The sequence below is a fragment of the Oryx dammah genome, unplaced genomic scaffold (genome assembly GCF_014754425.2).
Source record: "Oryx dammah isolate SB20612 unplaced genomic scaffold, SCBI_Odam_1.1 HiC_scaffold_4, whole genome shotgun sequence".
Classification (NCBI taxonomy): Eukaryota; Metazoa; Chordata; class Mammalia; order Artiodactyla; family Bovidae; genus Oryx; species Oryx dammah.
This window is the reverse complement of record NW_024070188.1, coordinates 21,578,823-21,592,613: the sequence shown is the minus strand read 5'-3', so window position 1 is coordinate 21,592,613 and position 13,791 is coordinate 21,578,823.

Genomic DNA, 13,791 nt, shown 5'->3' with positions numbered 1-13,791 from the left:
TTACAACATCTGTATCTCAAGTATTATCATATATTCATAAATTATATCTTATTTCATCTGGATATTATTTTTATGTTTAAGAATACTCTGTATGGGAATAGAATCTGAAAAAGACTAGATATATGTATATGAATAAGTGATTCACTGTGCTATACAGCAGAAACTAACACAACTTTGTAAATCAACTATTGTTGTTGTTGCTGTTCAGCCGCCTGGTTGTGTCTGACTGTTTGCAACCTCATGGACTGCAGCACGCTAGGCCTCCCTGTCCCTCACCATCTCCTGAAGTTTGCCCAAGCTCTTGTCCATGGCACTGGGGATGCCATCAAGCCACCTCATCCTCTGTTCCTTCTGCCCTCAATCTTTCCCAGCATCAGGGACTTTCCAGTGAGTCGTCTGTTCACATCAAATGACCAAAATACTGGAGCTTCAGCTTCAGCATCAGTCCTTTCAATGAGTATTCAGGGTTGATTTGTCTTAAAATTAACTATACTTCTATATAAATTTATTTTAAAAAATTAAAACGTAAAATTAAAAAAAATGTATTTTTTTCAAATAAAGCAAATTTACCCAGCATATTTATTGAATATTGTATTATTTTCTTACAAACTATAATAGACTTCATTATCTTGTAAATAATTTTATGTATATGATTTGATTCTTGTATAATGACACATTGGCTGATAAACTTTTTACAGAAAATTGACATTTTAACTTATAAATTTATCACTCTCATAAAGAATCCTATTGGAATTTTGTTATTGGTTTAAATTATAATTTAATAAGTGACACCTTTACAAATTGAGTATTTCCATTCAGAAATACTGCACTTACCATTTATTTCTGTTTTCTTTCAGGTTACATGGTAAAAGAACACTGCTCATATAAAAGCCTTGCTCCTTTCTTGTTAAATTTATTCCTAAACCTGTATAGATATTTTTTGTAGCTACTGTGCACCCCACTCCAGTACTCTTGCCTGGAAAATCCCATGGACAGAGGAGCCTGGTAGGCTGCGGTCCATGCAGTCGCAAAGAGTCAAACACGACTGAGCGACTTCCCTTTCACTTTTCACTTTTCACTTTCATGCATTGGAGAGGGAAATGGCAACCCACTCCAGTGTTCTTGCCTGGAGAATCCCAGGGACGGGGGAGCCTAGTGGGCTGCCGTCTATGGGTCGCACAGAGTCGGACACGACTGAAGTGACTTAGCAGCAGCAGCAGCAGTGAGTAGAATACTGTTTTAGCTACATTTTCTAACTGCTTTCTGTTGCTCCTGATTTTTGCTGGCTCCTTGAGAGTCTGGGTTCCTGGAAGTTAATCAGGCTGAGGGGGAAGCGATGCGGCTTGTGTGAGGTCCACAGTAGAGCTGTGCTGCACCTCCACCCTTAGATTCTGCATCCGCTGATGCTGGGCTAGTCACTCAGTCATGTCCGACTCTGCGACTCCGTGGATTGTAGCCCACCAGCCTCCTCTGTCCCTGGGGATTCTCCAGGCAAGAATACTGGAGTGGGTTGCCATGCCCTCCTCCAGGGGATCTTCCCAACTCAGGGACTGAACCCAGATCTCCTGCATTGCAGGCGGGTTCTTTACCATCTGAGCCACCAGGGAAGCCCGCATCTACTGGTACTTCTCTGCTAATTTGTGCTCAACTTAGGGTTCCTGGCTGCTTCACTTGCTTTGACTTCAATTTGCTCATAACTCTGTTTATCTTTCCCAAGAAACATGTATGATTTTCTTTCCTAAGTTCTTACTTTAAACAAGGATGGAAGGAGTCCTGATTCTCGCATCAGAAGGTTTCTCATTTTCCGGGGCTCCTCCTGGTTTGTCCTCCTGCCTTTCTGAACTTCTCTGTTGGAAGGACACAGAGCTACCACACGTGGACAGAGTAAGGGACATATGTCTCCAGAGAAACATTGTATTTTTTCTCCTTTATTTTTTTTCCAACAAAGGTTTGGGTTAGTAGTTACAAAGTTTATATAATACAACCCATGTTATCTCAAAAAATGATCACAATAATGTCATTATAAATAAACTACCTTTCGGAGTACATATGGCCATAACTTTAATAGTTTACTCATTATTACCAGGACATTCTTATCATGGAAAAATAAGAAAAATAGATTTGAATGTCATGCTTTGAAGGCACAGTGGAGAATGGATTACTTTTACTGATGAACAGATAAAGCAGTATTTTTATTACTCAGTGATGCTATATTGCTGTTTTAGCTGCTCAGTCATGCCTGACTCCTTTGCGACCCAATGGACTATAGCCCACCAGGCTCCTCTGTCCATGGGATTTTTCAGACAAGAATACTGGAGTGGGTAGCCATTTTCTTCTCTGGGGGATCTTCCTGACCCAGGGATAGAACCCACATCTCTTGCATTGGCAGGTGGATTCTTTACCACTAAGCCATCAGGGAAACCCTAATAATACTCTAGCTAAGCTAAAAGGATACAGCGTGCATTCATCTAAGCAGACTAAGTAGTTGTCACAGTATTCCTAAGTTACATGAAAGAAATGGACAGAAAAAATACAAAATTTTAAACAGAATTTCTCGTCTCAACTAAATGGCTTCACAAAAATAAAAATAAAAAATGATGCTGCACTCAAAATAAATTTGCAGTGATTCATTTGTGAACCAAGCAAGATAAGCTGTTTATCTATTTAGGGTCTAATAGTTTGAGTCAATTATCTATCACAGGGTCAGGAAGACCCCCTGGAAAAGGAAATGGCAACCCACTCCAGTATTCTTGCCTGGGAAATTCTGTGGACAGAGGAGACTGATGGGCTACAGTCCATGGTGTTGAAAAGAGTTGGACACCGTTTAGTGACTAAACAATAAAAGCATCTAAAGAAATATGTCTATAGAAAATATATGACTATAAGCTATCTCCTAACATCTGTGAATCTGACCTTGTCTTTAGTAGATGTGTATTACAAAGAGTTAAAGTATAAGCTTGAATGAATTCTTACAGAAAAATCTGTGGATTTTTGTTTCTTGTTATATAAATACTTACATAATATTTGTGCTGTAAAACTAAAACCTTTCCTGGCCTATTACCAAAAAGCTTGCCAATACTTCTCATTAGGCTCATATCTTCTTTCTTATTTAAAGGGTATAATCTGTACTGTCATTATTTATTTTAGTGTTTCAGACCTCCCAGAATTTCTCAGAAGCCTTGAGGCCAGGTTGGCTCTCATGTGCTTTTGACACGTCTCCAGTGCTCTTTGTGTTCCCTCTGGTGTAGGAGATGTCCTAGTCTCATTTGAACTTTCCCTGAACCACCACTGCAATCAGTCACTTACGATGATTCCTCTAAATAGAGAATGGTATTTAGAAATCAGGAGCTAGGCTTTAGGTATGCTCATTGCTCTGACTTCTCATCGCTTCCAGGTCCCCCAGCAGACAGAACTAGGTAACACAAAATGGTATAATTTTATGTGATGATATGATGGGCTCCCAATTACTTCTACTTTTTGGGCTCCAAAATGACAAAATGAAAAGATTACTTGATTACTTAAAGTGAAGAAGAGAACAGACTGCAACACAACATCAAAATTATATAGGCCTTTCAAAAACATTTTCTCCATTTCACCTTTAGTTAATATTTTGGGCAGACCTTTACTGGAACAGGGCATCCCCTCCAACATTTCAGAAAAATAATACTTCAGTAATCATTAAAAAGTGCTGAGGAAACAAAAAGTTACGAAAATTCTTAGTTGCAAGCTGTACTGTACCTTTTTTTTGTTGTTATGGAAATGACAAAATTAAACCAATTTTTAAAATTGTAGATGTGGTACTGTCATTTTCACTCTTATGTTATTAATGACTTGTCTAAAGAGAGATATCAAGCATCTCTAAAGGCCCCTGAAGAATTCAGTTCAATGAAAATTCCTGCCATAAAATCAGAAATTATTGGGGGAGCTATTCACCTTTGTAAGTGTTCTAATCTCTTTGATTCCTAGTTTTCAGGTTCTCAAAATGTATTAGAGTCTTAATTCATGAACATTAAGTGAAACAAGAGAAAAGATGAACATTTCTAAGCATAAATTACCCTCAGATTAAGCCCTGTTTCCTTATCAGTGCCAATTTGGACATTGAAGGGATTAAAAATCTCCCCTGGAATCAAATTCTGTGTTTAGTGGAAAGCTGAGAATCACTATCAAAGAGAAGCTTATGCAAGCATGATGACTGCCGCTGCTGCTAAGTCTCTTCAGTCATATCCGACTCTGTGCAACCCCATAGATGGCAGCCTACCAGGCTCCTCTGTCCATGGGATTTTCCAGGCAAGAGTACTGGAGTGGGGTGCCATTGCCTTCTCCCATGAGGAAATATCCAAAAGATATGTTAGGATAGATCTGAGACAAATTTCAATTATTGTTGAGTTCAGGAAAGATGAGCTGGGAGTGATAATTCCTGCTGTTATTCCTGCTGTTATGTTATAATTCTCAATATTGCTTTAGCTATTTGAGGACTTTTGCTGTTGCATGCAAATCTTAAGATTGTCTGTTCTAGTTTTCTGAAAAATGCCATTGGTTGTTTGACAAGCACTGCATTGCGTTTGTAGAATGCTTTAGGTAGTATGAACATTTAAAAACTACTGATTCTTGTAATCCACGAGCATGGTATATTGCTCCTTTTTCACTTGTCTTCAGTGTCTTCCCTGAATGTCTTATAGTTTTCAGAGTACAGTTTTTTTACCTTCTTGGTTAAATTTGTTCCTAGTTATTTTATTATTTTTGATGAAATTACAAATGAGATTGCTTTTCTTCATGTCTCTCTTAATTATTCAATATTAGTATATAAAAATGTAATAGGTTTCTGTATTTTAATTTTGTATCATGCAGCATTACTGAATTTATTAGTCTAATAATTTTATATTCTCTGCAGCCAAAGATGGAGAAGCTCGATACAGTCAGCAAAACCAAGACTGGGAACTGACTGTGGCTCAGATCATGAACTCCTTATTGCAAAATTCAGACTAAAATTGAAGAAAGTAGGGAAAACCACTAGACCATTCAGGTATGACCTAAATCAAGCCCCTTATGATTATACAGTGGAAGTGAGAAATAGATTCAAGGGATTGAATTTGCTAGACAGAGTGCCTGAAGAACTATGGACGGAGGTTCATGACATTGTACAGGAGGCAGTGATCAAGACCATCCCCAAGAAAAAAAAATGCAAAAAGGCAAAATGGTTGTCTGAGGAGGTCTTACAAATAGCTGAGAAAAGAAGAGAAGCAAAAGGCAAAGGAGAAAGGGAAAGATATACCCATCTGAATGCAGAGTTCCAAAGAATAGCAAGGGGAGATAAGAAAGCCTTCCTCAGTGATCAGTGCAAAGAAATAGAATAAAGCAAAAGAATGGGAAAGACTAGAGATCTCTTCAAGAAAACTACAGATACCAAGGGAACATTTCATATAAAGATGGGCACAAAAAAAAAAAAACAGAGAAATGGTATGGACCTAACAGAAGCAGAGGACATTATGAAGAGGCGGCAAGAATACACAGAAGAACTATACAAAAAAGATCTTCATGACCCAGATAACCACTCTCACTTACCTCTATTGAAATGATAATTTATGGCTTATCAGCCAGTCTATTCTAACTCAGTTCTCATGAGTAGAGATTCCCTGGATTTCAGCTTCAGTGAGGAAACCTCTAGCAGGTTCAGTTCAGTCAGTTCAGTCACTCAGTCGTGTCCGACTCTTTGCAACCCCATGATCTACAGCACGCCAGGCCTCCCTGTCCATCACCAACTCCTGGAGTTCACCCAAACTCATGTGCAACGAGTCGGTGATGCCATCCAGCCATCTCATCCTCTGTTGTCCCCTTCTCCTCCTGTCCCTAATCCCTCCCAGCATCAGGGTCTTTTCCAAAGAGTCAACTCTTCACATGAGTCCTAGCAGGTTAGTAAGGTCTTATCTTGAACTTTTAACTGGGTGTCAAATAACATTTCACAAAGGCTTCTCTGGAGGTCGACAGAAAACATTCATCAAAACCAAGGCAATGCTTTATCACTTATTATTTTGATTCTGAATTTTTAGTGAGAATGTTTGGATTGCTAAAATGCAGATTTTTGATAACAATCTGCCAAAATTCTGATTCTTCCAGTCTGGTGTGGGACCTATAACCAGAACATTTGTGCAGGAACCCAGGGACTCTCTGAAACTGGTTTTCTACTGTTATACTCTGTAAACTTCTAAACTTTGACTCTCTTTATTAATCAAGTAGTTAGTGAGTTACACTGGATTTTAAAAAATTCCATTTTTTTCTATGTAATTTAGACAGATCCATATTTGCAACTTTCTAACAAATTTATTTTCTTGGTGTGCAAGTGAGTAATGAGTGAAGTCCCTCAGTCATGTCTGATTCTTGCGATCCCATGGACTGTAGCCTGCCAGGCTCCTCCATCCCTGGAATTTCCTAACAAGGATACAGGAGTGGATTGCCATTTCCTTCTCCAGGGGATCTTTCCGACCCAGGAATCGAAACTGCGTCTCCTGCACAGAAGGCAGACCCTACCATCTGAGCTACCAGGGAAACCTTGGTGTGCACAGAAATTTCAGCAATACAAAATGGAATTATGGGGCTTCCCAGGTGAAAGAATATGCCTGCAAATGCAGGAGACACAAGAGACATGGGTTTGATGTCTGGATCAGGAAGATCCCCTGGAGGAGGAAATGGCACCCTGCTCCAGTATTCTTGCCTGGGGAATCCCATGGACAGAGGAACCTGGAGGGCTACAGTCCATGGGGTCACAAAGAGTTAGACACGACTGAGTGATTGAGCGCATTCTAACAATGTTATTACAACTTCCGGGATTTCCTCATCTGTTTAACACTCAAAAATAGATATTTTAGGTAGAGCTAATAAAGAAATACTTGTCTAATTTGTGTTTTGGACATATATATCAAAATGCTTGCTTTTTATTTTTATTTAGACTTTCTTATTTTGATTTCTTTAAGATTCCTGATTAAAAAAAATTTTATTTTCAAAAACATGATAATTACCATACTGTATCTTGACATTTCCTCAGTGGCTTAGCAGGTAAAGAACCTGTCTGCCCATCCAGGACAAGTAAGAGATGGGGTTTGATCCCTGATTTGGAAGATCCCCCGGAGGAGGAAAGGCAACCTACTCCAGTATTCTTGCCAGGAGAATCCCATGGACAGAGGAGTTTGGTGAGCTATAGTCCACAGGGTCACAAAGAGCTGGACACGACTGTGCATCTGAGCACGCATGCGCATCTTGAAACTGTATGAGGGCAACATTTCTACTTAGGTTTTGCTCTTATAAAGGAAAAGGCCATGAGCTTTTTCTCTATTACATTTCACTGTATGAGTGGTTAATGTGCCTCAAAGATACACTGGAATCTAAGTCAATAGGAAAAAAAATTCCTGAGTTTCATGAAAATATCCTCAGTTCAGTTCAATTCAGTCACTCAGTCACGTCCGACTCTCTGCGACCCCATGAATTGCAGCACGCCAGGCCTCCCTGTTCATCACCATCTCCCAGAGTTCACCCAAACTCATGTGCATCGAGTCGGTGATGCCATCCAGCCATCTCATCCTCGGTCGTCCCCTTCTCCTCCTGCCCCCAATCCCTCCCAGCATCAGAGTCTTTTCCAATGAGTCAACTCTTTCCAATACTTCCAAAGTATTGGAGTTTCAGCTTTAGCATCAGTCCTTCCAAAGAATACCCAGGGCTGATCTCCTTCAGAATGGACTGGTTGGATCTCCTTGCAGTCCAAGGGACTCTCAAGAGTCCTCTCCAACACCACAGATCAAAAGCATCAATTCTTCTGTGCTCAGCCTTCTTCACAGTCCAACTCTCACATCCGTACATGACCACTGGAAAAACCATAGCCTTGACTAGATGGACCTTTGTTGGCAAAATAATGTCTCTGCTTTTGAATATGCTATCTAGGTTGGTCATAACTTTCCAAGGAGTAAGCGTCTTTTAATTTCATGGCTGCAGTCACCATCTGCAGTAGTTTGGAGCCCAAAAAAATAAAGTCTGATACTGTTTCCACTGTTTCCCCTTCTATTTCCCATGAAGTGATGGGACCAGATGCCATAATCTTCGTTTTCTGAATGTTGAACTTTAAGCCAACTTTTTCACTCTCCTCTTTCACTTTCATCAAGAGGCTTTTTAGCTCCTCTTCACTTTCTGCCATAAGGGTGGTGTCATCTGCATATCTGAGGTTATTGATATTTCTCCTGGCAATCTTGATTCCAGCTTGTGCTTCTTCCAGCCCAAAATATCCTAATGTCTCTCTTTTGCTGCCTAATTTGAAATTTAATACTTTGTTTAATTTTTAAAAAGGACCTTATTTGTACTACAGGGAATGGAGAAGGAGCCAAAGAATGAATCTGAATCACTGCTATCATGGAATCAAAACAATCATAGCACTTCAGAGTGACGAAAGAACTAAGAGCTTTTGATTTTACAATATGCTTACTAATTTTATTGTAAAATACAACTAAACAGAAAAATTTCGAACAAGTTCACGGAGGTCATTAGAAAGTTTAAAAGAGAAAACTCCAAATAATTTGGAGACAGACACATGGGATTCCTATTGAACTTTTATTATATTAAGTCAGAATTAAAAACAGGATTATTTATTTTTACAGGTACCATCTAGACCCAGCAGGTGCTAAGCTATTTGAGGGACATCTTATCAGAACTGAACATGTGTAAACACTTGACAGTATCCTTCCTGGAATACAATCTACACCAACTGGACCCTACCAAAAGACCACCATGCCAAAGGACCATCCTCCTGCCTCTTTGCTTCCTGCATGCCATATTATTTAGCACTAAAAGACCTCAAGAACAAAAAAGCTAAAATACTTCATATAAATAGCTAATAGTCCTTTTTATAAATAAAAATACTTTTTTTCAAATATTGCTCCCTAGCACCAATCATCCACATTTCTTCAGGATTACTATAGCTTTCATTATTCTATATATCTAAAATATATATGGAATTATAAACATATAAATAAATTAGGTTACAATATACATTGTTTGCTGAATAGTTATATAAAATATTGGAAAAGTTCTTTTATGTCAGGCCATAAAATTCTATCCTTTTTAATAGTGTAGTAGAATTATATTGTATAGCCATGCAATGTCGAATATATATTGATGGACTGGTAGGTCATAGCAAATGTATACATCACATAAACATTCTTAAAGATGTTTGCACTCTTTTGACCTGGTCAAATGTTTGCCTAAAAGAGAATTTTTCAGTTTAAATTTTCCAAATATTTTAAGAACATTATGTTTTTCCTTAGCTTAGCAGGGCATGGCGACCCCCAACTAACCAACCCCATGTACTTTTATTTGGGTTATGCTGTATTGCTATATTTTGCTTTTATTCTTTTCCCATGGTGATTTTCTCCTGGCTTAGCCAGAGTAACAGGCAGCTGACCATTAACCCCTGCAACTGCCTTCTATAGTATATCAAAATATTTCATCTCATAGCATATAAGAATGCCTTTTTAGTCATGTATTCAGCATTGATTAGAATTATCAATCTTTGCTGATGTGCTAGGTATTATCAATCTCATTTTTGAATACTATTTCCTTAATTTCTCCCTCTAAGATATGGATATATGCAAAAATGGGTATATGTTTAACCATGTGGCAGTTCTTCACTGTTTTAAATTTCACAACTGATAAGATAAATCCTTATCAACATTATTTTTAAAATATTAATTCCCCCAGTAATTTTTAGGTATCGATTGGAATTGATGAAATATATAGATTAATGGGGGAATAAAGGGCCAGGCATTATCTCTGCAGTACTCCACCATAGCACACAGCATTATGCTGTCACTCTTGCATCGGCCATCCTCCTGTCTACCACGTGTACCAGGCTGTTCTGTGTGTGTACATGCTCAGGTGTTCAGTCATGTTCAGCTTTGCAATCTTTATGGACTGTGGCTTGCCAGGCTCCTCTGGCCAGGGGATTTTCTAGGCAAGAATATTGGAGTGACTTGCCATTTCCTCTTCCAGGGCATCCTCCCAACCCAAGGACTGAACCCATGTCTCCTGTGTCTCCTGCTTTGCAGGCAGATTCTTTATCACTGGGGCTTGTGGGAAGCCCACTATGTCGTTCTATGCATGTTACAGATTTCCCCCTCAATTTCCACTTCAAAAAATTTCCTGAGGCTAGTATGAACTAGAAATATTTGGCAATGTCTATTCTATCAGGGTTTTGCTGCTATAAAGGAAAAGGCCGTGATTTCTTTCTCTACTACATTTGGCTGCCTTACTCTCGACTATTATTTCTATTAATTTTCCTTTTATTCTCTGGAGTACATTTCATCTTAAATTATTAACACATTTTATTTTCCTGTACCATATTTACACTTTAAAACTTTAGTAGTTAAAATCTGCAGGAAAGTCAGAACAATAGGGTGACTTACAGACCAATGGAAGAGTTATCCAAATTTTGAGTGTCACGCTTTTCACATTGTTCGCTGAACCCAGGGAAGACAAGGCGTGAGCAGGGAAGCTGGAAGAAAACTCTAGGAGCCAGTGGGGTTGCAGACACCTTTATTCTCCTCAGGCAACAGCGAAAGGGGGCTGCTCAGGTAGGGCTTATATACTCTTACAGAACAAAGGTGGACACGCATCTGCAGTGCGCAGATCTCAACTGTTACATAACCATGCAAAATCCTTGTGTATAGAACATGGGGCCTGAGGGCACCATCTTGTTTATTTCCCCACAATGAGTAGCTCCTTTTATGTTTACATTAAAATTTTTTTTAATAGTTTATTTGAGCAAAATTCCATTTGAGTCAGGCAGCACCCAATCTAGCAGATAGAAAGTCTCCAAAGATGTACAAAATGAGATTTTTATAGGCAGAGAGGAGAGAGAACAAGTTGTATTTTGCAAAAAGGGCAGGTTGGTTATTACAAATTTACTTTCCATTAGGGGATCCACTGAGATGTCTTGGGCAGGTTACCTAGCTAGTGTTCATTAGGTGACTCCTGACTGACTGGTTTATGATTTCATTTCCTAGAGAGCCAGACTGTAACTGCTTGTTTTGCTTTGGCTATTTGTGACTTAGCATAATCTCTATTTTGGGCCTGTTGTCTTATATTTAATACTTTCTATTAATTTGCCTCACAAACTCAGTGATCACCCCTTATAATTTGTTACCATGAAGAATTAGGTTGATCATTATAGCTGGCTTGAGTGGTTTTCCTTTCCTCCACCTTTGTAGCAGTGTTTTCCTAAAAATTCTTTTTTTTTTACTGGAAAGACCAATTGGGTAGTTTTGAGAGGTGGGCTTGGGTGAGGCTAGAACAGAGAGGGAGCCAGGCTGCAAATCCCCTCAAATGCCAAAATGAAGGCACCTACTCTCCAGGGAGAACACTTGCCTTTTTTTCCCGGGTAAAGCTGCCTTTGATATTTTTGTTATATGTGTATTTTTTTTTCCCCAGCATCTGATAAGAAAGTCCAGAGTTTCCTCAAGCTCTTCTCTCTCCCTTGGGTTTTACCACCCACTGGTTACCTAGACAAACCACTCTCTGAAAGAGTGGTTCTCAAGATTTATTCAAGTTAAAGCTTTTCTCTACAGAACCCAGAAATCGGGAGAGGCAGCACCCATGCAACCAGCTGTCTGGAATTGAGGTTGTTAGTAGTTACCCTGCCCCAGGGCTCGATGTCCAGATCTGATCCTTAATCTGGTTGCTTCTCCCTGCAGTTTGCTCTGAACCACGCTTTTCTCTGCTCTCTTGGTGGAAGTGTTTCTCCTTTTTCCTTCGGTCTGTTTTTCACTATCTGGGAAGGCAGTGTTTCCGTGTCATGGTTTCCAACCTTATTATGGTTTTCTGTGACCTTTTATGTTTTCTTTCTGCCCTTTCGTCGAAATCGTGGGAGATAACAGAAGGTAAGCCAACCTATTGGTTGTTTCCCTTGGTTCACAGTGTTTGTAAGGCAGCCTCTTGAGGTGGAAAAACCAAACCAACGCAAGAGAAAAATCTCACTAGGCTGACACAGCTTTGCAAAGTGCTGACATAATATTGTAGGCCTTTCAAGAAATACTTAGCTACTAGAACCTTGTGAAATGTGTCCTTATTTCAAGTTTAGAGATGAGGAAATTAAAATAGTCTAGTTACACGGCCTCAACTAGTAAGTGAACGAGTTGGGATTTGGTTCAAGTTTCATCCTTTTACGTTTACACTTGTGCCTATTTCTGGTTATATTTACAGATGGATCAACAACCCTGCTGATAATTTGATCTGCCTGACTGAAGTGAAACATCATTCATCCATCCCAGAAATACGTTCCCCATTTCCCTGTGTATATTTGTAATGTTCTTCTCTTGTCCTTGATACTAGTATTTTCAGTACCTTTTCTTGTCTTTGTGTTTTGGTATGTTTTGAAATTGTTTTCTGTGGAACATGATGTTGAAGATTTTTTTCTATTCTTAGTTTACTTGGAGTTTTACATTCTCTTTTGTTTTTGCGCTCTTCAGAAAAGGTCTAATGACATAAAATGCCTTTTTGGGCAATTTTGAAGATGTCATGCTTTTTCCTGCCCTTTAATCCACAATGAAATAAAATTGAGTAATAATGATATTTTATTCCTGGAATAAATTTTACTTACTTATAATACGTGTTTTAACATAGTGCTTTTGAGTGCAGGAATTATGTGTAATTATTTAGAAGATAGACTTTAATTTTCTATGATTATTTTATCATTATTTGATTTTATCACAATAAATTTAGTCTTGTCAAATAAATTTCAAGCCTCTTTGTAGTTTGTAGTCTAGCTATGTTATCAGGTAGATTAAAAATAGAAATAAACTGAAAAATAAAAGATTTGATTAAAGTATATTATAAATATGTATACGATCCTGTCAGGTATTTATAATCCTATCAGATTTATTTATAATCCTACCACATTTTTGTTTTCTCATCAATTTACTCAAATCAGCTGCCTTTTCCTAAACTGTTATTATATATATTTACAAAGCTAATTGTCTCCATAACATCTAGATTTCAAAACATCAAAAATTTTTATACCATACTTTTTCAGAAATATATCCTTTATTTTCATAGATGTCAAAGTTTTGCTTTCATTCTTATATCATTAATCCAACTGTAAATGCATTTTAGTGTAAGCAGTGAGATAGAAATGCATTTCCTTTCTCTTTTTCTATATGGATACTTATTCCAAAATCATCTATTAAGTAGTTTTCCCTTTTTTCACTCATCTCCAGTGTTAACTGTGTATCAAGTATCACTTAATACTCACCTAAAGTAAACTGAATATCTCTGCAGGGTAATTTGTGATGTTAATCATATGTACAAATAAATAACTTCACTTTAAGATATTAATCTTATAAGATAGCACATGTAAAATGTCTTGGAAATGAAGTTATTTATTCTATCAGTCTTTGAAATAGCAGATATTGGGAATAACCTACATGTCCATGAGTAGCAAGCTGATGAATTATTCTGCATTCCTGTAATTAAATACTATGTAGAATTGGTATAGAATTTAAAGGCTCGAGACAGTTTTCTATGACAGGTTAACCTGGGGTATCCTCTAATGCACAGTAATGAAATCTCCTTTATGTATGGTTGGTAAAGTCCCCTGGGGGAGAAAATGGCAACCCACTCCAGTATTCTTGCCTAGAGAATCCCATGGACAGAGGAGCCTGGTAGGGGACACGACTGAGTGACTAATACTTAGTGTGTTAAAATCCAAACCTGTAAGGCTAACCAAGGATTGTTAGAATTGTTTCATTATTTCCTCTGCAG